The sequence below is a fragment of the Heterodontus francisci genome, chromosome 25, assembly GCF_036365525.1.
Source record: "Heterodontus francisci isolate sHetFra1 chromosome 25, sHetFra1.hap1, whole genome shotgun sequence".
In the NCBI taxonomy this organism is placed as follows: domain Eukaryota; kingdom Metazoa; phylum Chordata; class Chondrichthyes; order Heterodontiformes; family Heterodontidae; genus Heterodontus; species Heterodontus francisci.
Window position 1 is genome coordinate 24,066,617 of NC_090395.1, and position 10,652 is coordinate 24,077,268.

Consider the following 10,652-nt stretch of genomic DNA (forward strand, 5'->3'; position numbering starts at 1 on the left):
GTAAACTAATATTAATTAGAGGCTGCCAGCGTACTGACTAGCCTCCTGGGAGCGTTCTGTAACTCCTTCCCTGGTCTGTCTCTTTTAAACGTTTAAATATGTGGACTGGAGGCAGGTTGAAATCGTGGTTGAGATTTCTTAAACTAAGAAACAATACCAACCCACATATTGCTCGTGATAAAATTCAACCCTGACTGCCTGAGCTCAGACACCGAGTATGTTTTATTATTTCCTGGGATCTTTCCTGGAAATCACCCCTGTTTGTCGTGTTATCACTGTCCTGCTTCGTGCAGCACAGACTGTTCTGCGTTGTTCACTGTCACTTTCCCCTTTGATCAATTTATGGTCATTTGTTGCCAGTAGCTGAAAAATAAATATTGCACCGAGAAAACTGCAACTGTGGTTCCAGCAATAACCTGCATTCTGATCTGTTTAAAATGTATTCCGTTCCACTTTGTGTATGAACCTGTAAGGTTAATCGACAATGTACCGTGGGCCTGTTGTATAAAGCCAAACTATTTTTCTGAGCCTGGTTCGGTGGGATTGATATTTGTAGGTGGGTTTGATACAGTGTTAACACCATTCACTTTAATTCTGTTGCTCAAAGCTCTGACAATCAGGAACATTTTGGTGGCCAGTCGAGTTCATAAGGGACTGAGGGGGTCAGAGCAAGGGGGAGAATTGCAGTAACTCAGAGATGGAGAGCAGAAGGAAGTCTGTGATTTTACTATTCACCATATCTGGCAGCTTGCTCCTTCATACACATGTTTTAGAATTCTTAAATTATAGCATTACAGGAACGTATCCCAATAATTATCAGGATTTTTTACATACATTTCGACAAGTCGGATTTATGCTGATGAACTTAAGTTGCTGCAAACCACATTTATTTATGGGGCAACTCAGTCCAGGTTCAGAGAGCAGTTCAAGAACATGGTGAAATATCTGGTTATCGTTATTAACTCGATTAATTCATAAACAAAATAACTGAAAGTAGCCTAGAGGCGGTTTCCTATCAGTCCAGTCCATTCATTTAATATTTATCCCCAGACTTCCATCAACGGAATGACACCATGAAATGCTGGGGAAATGAAAATACACCTGGTGTTTGGGAGGGTATCAGGGTGTTGGCGATGGGGAGAAGTCACTGTCTTTGGACAGTCATTATTTCAGTGGACAGAGGAGTAGGTACATGACAAAGACACAGCGGGTAAGGGGCTGACGGCTGGGGTAACGGAAGGATAGGGCCTGTATAATCAAAGACGGCTAAAGAGTAGTAGGGGCGTGGAACGCCCTACCTGCAGCAGTAGTAGACTTGCCAACTTTAAGGGCATTTAAGTGGTCATTGGATAGACATATGGATGAAAATGGAATAGTGTAGGTCAGATGGTTTCACAGGTCGGCGCAACATCGAGGGCCGAAGGGCCTGTACTGCGCTGGAATGTTCTATGTTCTATGTTCTATGGACATGAGAGTGAGTGATCCAGAATGTGGCGTAAGAGTGTATGTGTGGGGGGTAGGGCGGGGGGGGTGGTGGTGGGGAGCAGTGGTGGGCCAAAGGTGTGGTGATTGTCTGAGGCACTGAATTGTGCCCTCAAATGTTAACTCTCACAGACGTGACCTTAATGGAGTCAAAAACATGTGCTTAGGTCTGGATTGCTGATCAAACTGATCCATATGATTTTCCCGACAGGTGCAACACAGCATGGGTCAGGAAGCGTCTCCGTTGCCCGACCATCTGAGGTGGAGGAGGGCATCTCAGAGTGTGCACCATCACAACCCCGCAACGCACTAAGTACCAGCGCAGATACTTACACTACGGTAGGGATTAGCGTGTCCGGGAAGTCGAATTCACATACATATGTGAGCACAGCACAGTTGCCGGACCAGCCACCAGAGGCAGAACCGGCCGATGCCTCACACACTCGGAGGAGAGTGGGATGCCAGGCCAGTGCAGAGCCGCAAGCTGATGATGTGCCTCTGAGAACATCCATTCGACAGGAGATGTTACAGATGCAGCATGTGGTGCATGGAAATCTGGCGGAGTTGCCTGAGACATTGCGCACTATGACTCATACCCTGGAGACATCCATTCAGAGTATGAGTTCAGCAAACTCACAGGCATTTGAACATCTGACTTCCTCCGTTGAAAGACTGGTGGCTGCAGTGGAGGGACCAGTTCTGGATGCAATTCGTGACCACAGAGCGAGTGTGACCTCTCTGGACCAGAGCACCAGAGAGCAGAATCTGATGCGCTGGTGACAGGTCAAGGCCGCTCATCCCTCTGATGTCACCATTGAGGACCAGCTGAGCCTCAGGAGGGCACAGGAGCAGCAGATCGCATATGGGAGCTCCTCTCAGGGCACCCCTGAGGCATCCTGCAGCTCCTTGCTCCCTCTGCCAGGGACATGTGAAGCGCTAAATCCCAGAGTGTTAGAGGGTTCTCATGATATTTATCATGAGAACCCTGAGGTGCCGCGGCCCTCACGGCCGTGAGCGGGCAGAGGATGTCCGCCAAAGTCATCAGAAACAGGGTGGCAACCAGATCAGCCACATGCCTCTGGTGAGTCTGGTGGTGAGGGATCATCCACCCGCATCAGCACTCGTAAACGAAATAAGAAATCACTTTAACATCATTCCTGGTTCACTGGGTTACTTGTAATTTATTTATTTGGTTTGTATAAGAAAAAAATGTAATAAATTTTGTGTCTTGACTATTTGACATGTCATTCCTGAAGTCACAACCAACATCGTTGCTCAGCACAAGTAATTTTAAATGTGAGATCACACACTTGGGTTGCCTTCTTCATGATGTGAAGGATTACATCGTCACATTATCTCTCCCCCTGAAGGTGAGTGAATTTGCCCTTTCAGATCCTCACAATGACTCATCTCATACGGCAATATCAATTTTGTGAAAATTTATATCCTCTCAATGGAAATGCCTGCCTATTAGAGACTCCCTGGTCTCTCTTGCACTTAGAGTCAAATTACATTCACCTTCCTCTCCCTGATCATCATGTGAGTGATGCCCATCTTCCTCATCAGAAACTCCATCATCATCTGATGACGCATTTCGCTGACATTTATCATCCTCCAGGGCCTCTCCATTTTCAATCGCCAGGTTATGCAAGGTACAGCAGACGACAATGATTCTTGAAACCCTTGATGGTGCGTACTGCAGTGCTCCACCAGAGCGATCAAGACACCTAAATCTCATCTTTAGTGGGCCTATAGTTTGTTCAATTGTCACTCTTCCATGGAAGACTCTGTCGCAAAATTGGATGAAATTGAAGTGGAGCCTCCCAGCAGAGTCTCCGCATTCCACTTCCATATGGCCAAGTCAACATACGTCTGCTCTGGATTTCAAGAACTATTATCCTGTTTCTAAATCTGGCCCTTTGCTCAAAACGCCCTTACTTTACCATGACTGATATATTCGCTTGTTTCTAGTATTATTTTGGACCATGTATATAGTTAATAGTACTGTAGTTGAACTGTATATAGTTAGCTTCAACCTATTTGAGGGGGATATGTTTCTGCTTGGGAAAAGGAGGATGTTGTGTGTGCACCTTTAAGATGTGTGGCTATGTTATCTTGCCAGCAGTGTAAGAGCTGTGATGTAACGCACCATGTGACTTCTGGGTTGGGGACAGTCTTAAGTAAGTAAGTATCCATGGCTCTCATTGTATCATTCCTCCGCATTACCCCTTGGGTTTCTCACTGGTGTCAAGAGCCATGTCTTCAGAAGATAAACTCTGTCGCCAAGTACCCATCCCTCTATTCTATCAGGAGGACTGTAAAGTGCAGGCACCTGGGAGTTTCAGAGAATGAAAGCACACACCTGCATGATTCTCTTCCGATGATCACAGATGAACGTTCATTGAATGGAATTCTTTGCGTTCATGAATGCCCCCGACTGACCTGCTGGTGCTTTAAGGGCCACATGAGTACAGTTTACCACGCCCTGTACCATTGGGATGCCAGATATAATGCTGAAGCCTCTGGCTCTCTCAGACTGATTAGTGTTGTTGGTCTTGAACGTGATGAAATGCTTAGCATGTTGGAACAATGCATCAGTCACAACCTTTATGCAGTGGTGCGCTGCTGTTTGTGAGACACTGCACAAGTCTGCTGCTGAGGCTTGCAACGAGCAACACGCATAGAAGTTAAGAGATATTGTAACCTTTAGAGCGACCGGCATTGGATGGACAGCGATACAGTTTGAGGCAACATCCACTGCCATCATCTCACAAAGAGATGTGACAGTCTCACATGACAGCCGTTGCCTTCTTCTGCACTGGTGTTCTGACAGCTGCAAGTAGCTCAGACACGGTCGGTATGCCCTTCCTGCTGGGTAGGCACGTCTCCTGACATGTGTTCGTTCCCGGGCAACTCTGCCACTTGCTCTCCCTCCAACATTATGGGGATGCACTGGGGCATCTGGTTGCACGATCCCTGCCCATTTGTCCTTCTGTCCCTCCTTGGGGCATAGTCCTCCTCATCTGATGATTCACCTCCAGAGTGAACAGTTCCCATTGTTGTACAGCAGACCAGATGCAATGGCCACAGGTAGTAGCTTCCAGCTGTTAGGACTGGCTCACAAAAGCCCCTTCCTTTCACCCAATAACTCAAAGCAAATGGGGCCCGAGCATCAGTGAATAACATTCAGATGAACCTTTCTGCACAAGCTGCAAGTAACACCCCTTGTTAGGACACACAATAACATCAGAATTAATAAAGAGCAAAAAGAAAATTTGTACCTCCAACTCCCTCATGATTCAATGCCTGCTGCCCTTTTAAACCTGCTGGGTTCCCGAGATGCCCCACGACTCGATTTATGGCCGTAAAATCAGACGGCACACGTAAAATAGCTGTCAGTTGCTTTTTCAAGTACCTTAATGAGCTTTCAATTGCTTGTAGTCAGGCAGCGAGCGCAGACTCGATCTCGCCCGACTTCCTACGTTGGTTAAATGGCATCTGCGCGTAATGATGCCGGGGATGTGGCCCGACGTCATCGCGCTCCATTTTACCTTCCGGACGCCTCCAATGGGACCCGATTCCTGAAGGTAAAATTCCAGCCTATGACTGCATTGCTAATTAATATGGCATTATCTATGCCCAACCTACCACATTTTGATGTGCATTCAGAGCCATCATCTGTATCCCCACATTGGCAAAAGGTGCAATGGCAGATTCGCAATCATAGGTGACACAAGGAAAAAGGCCCTACTTCTGCACAATGGAGATGAAGAATTACAAGATATCTTTGAAAGACTTGCACCTGAGCAAAAAATGCACAACTCAGCAAAAAATGCACTAACAACCTACTTTATCCTAAGAAAAACACCATATACACAACCATTGCCTTCTGATGCATTAAGCAAGAGGTAAACGAGACAATTGACCAATATTGCACGTGATTGAGGCAACTAGCAACCAAATGTAACTTGGTGATGTTGAGCATGACGAACGGGAAATCAAAACACAAATAGTCAAAGGCTATTTCTTCAGTCAACTATGGCGAAAAGCACTTGAGAAAGACAGAAAGCTGTTAGAGCTACTGAAGTTAGCAAGATCACAATTGCTCTCAGAGTCCAGAGCTACTGAAATTGAGGCTGCTAGCAGTAAATACGACAGTCCAACTTCAGCTCCGGTGAACTATTCATCACTCACGTGCCAGGAAACTACCTGAAAAACAGCAAAAACAGTCTCACAAACAGAGCTGCGACTTATTCAAAGAATGTTTCCACTGTGGTGGTGAGTACCCACAGTGGACAGATTGTCCTGCTACTGATAAACAGTGGAAAACTTGTGGAAAACCCAAATGATTTGCTCGTGCTTGTCACACATCAGCAAAATCAACGTCTAAGCCCAATACCAACAGATGGGTGTCATGTATGCATACCACGGCAAAAAGGTGAGAAAATGTAGCTAATGTAGAGGTGGATGACTCTGAACATACTTTTGAGCTCTCTCAGACACAGCAAACAGCCACATGTGACAGTGATCATTGGTTGCTCAGGCATAGATGCTCTCATAGACACAGAAGCGTCTATCAATGTCATGGGAGAGAAAACATTCAACAAACTTTAGGATTGCCCCATTCTCTGCAAAGCAGGAAACACAACAATTTTCCCTTACAACAGTGACAAACCACTGAAAATCCTTGGAACTTTTGAAACGCCGATCTCATTCAAAGACATTAGAAATGAATAAAAGCAAAATACTGCGGATGCTGGAAATCTGACCCGAAACGTTAACTCTGCTTTTCTTTCCACAGATGCTGCCAGACCTGCTGAGTGATTCTAACATTAGAAATGAATGTTCTATTCTACGTCATATCTGAAGAATGTGGCATGCTTATCAGTTCCCACACAGCAACAGATCTGCACATGATTGCAGTCACATATGTGATTCATTTGCATAACAATAACATTCTCGAACTGTACGCTGATTGCTTCACCGGTATCGGCAAACTGAAAGGTGTTACATGTAAGCTGCACGTAGATCCTAATGTGCCCCAGTTGCACATCAATGGTGACAAATACCATTTCATGTCAGGAAACAGACAGAGGTGGAACTTGACCTTGACATTATTGAGAAAGTTGGGTCTACTCCTTGGGTCTCACCCATACAAGTCATCAAGAAACCCAAGAGTGAGAACCAGATAGGAAACTGCAATCACCAAACCAAGCCATACAACGAGAAAGGTACTTAACACTGACAATCAATGACATCATAGAGAAAGTGAATGGTGCTAAACACTTTTCTAAACGTCACCTCAATGCAGGCTACCATCAAATTGAGCTTGCAAAAGAATCGAGACATCTTACTGTATTCTATACTCACATTGGACTTTTCCAATACAAGTGGCTCAACTTTGGGGTCAATTCAGCAGCTGAGGTATTTCAGCATTTGATTCAATCTGCACTTCAAGGGCTCGAAGGCACATTAAACATCAGTGATGACATTCTCATCTATGGCTGCACCGAAAAGGAACTAAAGACACACCTACAACTTCTCAGAGAATGCAACCTCAGTTTGAACAAAGACAACTGCTTATTCAATGAAAGCAGAATTGAATTCTTCAGTCATGTGTTCAGTGGTGAAGGAATATCACCAAATCCAGGGAAAGCTGAAGCTATTGAAAATGCTGCAGATCCAACAAATATGCAAGGAGTCCGGAGTCTGCCAGGACTCATCACATACTGTAGTTGTTTCATTCCTGACCTCACTACACTATCTGCCCTCTACACAAACTGACAAAAGAGACCACCAAGTGGTAATGGACTAAATCACACAACAAACAGGTGGTACACCAGATCAAACGACTATGGTCAGCGAGCTGCACAAACGCCTGAGAAAACCACTCAGCTAGTCGTGGATGCAAGCCCAGTTGGCTTAGGTGCAGTTCTCGTATTAAAAGACAAGACAGGTAACCCATCAATCATTGCAATGGCAACCAGATTGTTAATACCTGTAGAACATCGTTATTCACAAACTGAGAGAAGCACTGTCAATCACACTGGGTATCTTACACCTTCATCTCTACCTATATGGAAGCAAGTTTAAAGTAATAACCAATCATAGACCACTAGTGAGTTTGTTCAACAATCCACAGAGCAAACTACCCACTCAAATAGAACTTTGGACACTCAAATACAGGAGTACGAATTCCAAGTTGAGTATCAGCCAGGCAAGCTCAACCCAGCGGATTACCTTTCACAACATCTGCTGCCGACAGTCAGTCCTAATAGTTGTGAGGAAAAGTTGCTGAACATCATAATTACGTAACTATAAACATGGTGTCAAAGTCGCTAAAACTAGCTGACATCAAAGCAGCAACAAAACAAGATGAGCTTTTCAATTATGTGTGAAGACTATGGAGTCACAAAACTGGAAAGACATGATCGAGAAAGCGTCTTCTAACGAAATCGCTCATGCACTAGAAGGTCTTCACGATGTTCAAAATGAGCTCACCATTATTACCACATCTAATCTCATATTTCGCAACAACTGTCATTGAGGGAAAGTGCTGTCGATATAGCATGTGAAGGGCACCAGGGAATTGTCAAAATTAAACAACTCCTTAGGGAAAAGGTATGGTTCCTGGGAATTGATCACATGGCAGAGCATAGGGTGGCACAATGGCACAGTGATTAGTACTGCAGCCTACCGGCTCCAGCAACCCAGGTTTGATTCTGGGTACTGCCTGTGTGGAGTTTGCAAGTTCTCCCTGTGACCGCGTGGGTTTTCGCCGGGTGCTCCAGTTTCCTCCCACAGCCAAAAACTTGCAGGTTGATAGGTAAATTGGTCATTGTAAATTGCCCCTAGTATAGGTAGGTTTAGTTTCTTTTTAGTTTAGGGATACAGCACTGAAACAGGCCCTTCGGCCCACCGAGTCTGTGCCGACCATCAACCACCCATTTATACTAATCCTACACTAATTCCATATTTCTCTACCACCTACCTATACCAGGGGCAATTTATAATGGCCAATTTACCTATCAAACTGCAAGTCTTTTGGCATGTGGGAGGAAACCGGAGCACCCGGAGGAAACCCACGCAGTCACAGGGAGAACTTGCAAACTCCACACAGGCAGTACCCAGAATTGACCCGGGTCGCTGGAGCTGTGAGGCTGCGGTGCTAACCACTGCGCCACTGTGCCGCCCACAGTGGTAGGGGAATTGAGGAAGGTGGGGATGTGGTAGGAATATGGGATTAATGTAGGATTAGTATAAATGGGTGGTTGATGGTCAGCACAGACTCAATGGGCTGAAGGGCCTGTTTCAGTGCTGTATCTCTAAATAAATAAAATCAATCAGTATTTTCCATGTCAAGCAAACACAATGTCCAATCTTCATCATCCTCTCAAGATGTCTGAACTACCTCCAAGAACATGGATTGAAGTTAACATTGATTTTGCAAAATTGTCCAAAAGTGAACACCTGCTTGTTGTCACTGGCAACTACAGCAGATTCCCAATCATCAACTTCAACGAAAGCAGTCATTCCAAAACTTGACCAGATCTTCGCCTTGTTTGGAATCACTCAAACTGGAAGAAGTGACAATGGACCCCAATTCAACAGCAATGAGTTCAGTAAATTCACTAACTACCTAGGGTTCACTCATTGAAAAATCACACCCTGTTGGCCAAGAGCTAACGTTGAAGTCAAAAAATTTATGTGAACCTTGAAAAACGTGATACATACAGCTACAGCTGAGATCAAGTCATGAAAGCAAGAGCTATATAACTTTCTTCATAATTACAAAGCAACCTCTCACTCGACTGCTGGAAAACCTCTAGCTACACTCATCTTTGCACATTTTGTGCAGAATTCTATAAGCCCACTGCTGAAATCGGCGGTGGGTGAAAAAAATGGCAGGCCACCCACGTGGGCCGCATGCTAAAGAGCCGCCGCGATTCCAAGCACGGAGGCTCATTTAAAGCACCAGGGCCGTCCTTCCCCCCCAATCACATGGAGGGGGCAGGCTGTCCGTCCCAGGCAATGGCATCAGCTGCCTGTGTGCAGGTGCTGACACCATTTTTAAAGGGCTGTCAGCCCCAGAGGGACATTTAAATATTTAAAATGAAATTGAATTAAAATAAATATATACATTTTTTGCCCCCTCCCACCCCTCAATATCAATTAAATTAATAATTTTCCCTTTCCCCCCAAAACACCTGGGATCATAAAAAGTTTAAGGCACAGAAAGCGGCAACCTGGCCCACCATGTCTGTGCCAGCTGAAGAACAATCCACCTATACTAATGCCACCTTCCAGCATTTGGTCCATAGCCCTGCAGCTTACAGCACTCGAGGTGCATATCCAGACTCCTTTTGAATGAGTTGAGGGTCTCTGCCTCAACTACCCTTTCAGGCAGTGAGTTCCAGACCATCACCACCCTCTGGGTGAAAAAGTTTTTCCTCATCTCCCCTTAATTTTTCTACCAATCACTTTAAATCTATGCCCACTTGTCAATGACCTCTCTGCTAAGGTGAATAGACCCTTCATCTCCACTCTATCCAGGCCCCTCAAAATTTTGTACATTTCAATCAGATCTCCCCTCAGCCTTCTCTGTTCCAAGGAGAACATCCCCAGCCTATCCAAACTTTCCTCATTGCTGCATTTCTCCAGTCCTGGCAACATCCTCGTAAATCTCCTCTGTACCCTCTCTCATGCAATTACATCCTTTCTGTAATGAGGTGACCAGAACTGCACACAGTACTCGAGTTGTGGTCTAACCAATGAGTTATACAGTTCCAGCATCACCTCCCTGCTCTTATATTCTATACCTCAGCTAATAAAGGAAAGGATTCCATATGCCTTCTTAACCACCTGATTGACCTGTTCTGCTACCTTCAGGGATCTGCGGACATTCACTCCAAGGTCCCTCACTTCCTCTACCCTTCTCAGTATTTTCCCAATAATTGTGTATTCCCGTGCCTTGTTTGACCTCCCCAAATGCATCACCTCACACTTCTCCAAGTTGAATTCCATTTGCCACTTTTCTGCCCATCTGACCAGACCATCAATATCTTCCTGCAGCCTACAGCTATCCTCCTCGCTATCTACCACTCGGCCAATCTTTGTGTCATCCACAAACCTCTTGATCATGCCCCCTACATTTACGTCTAAATCGTTAA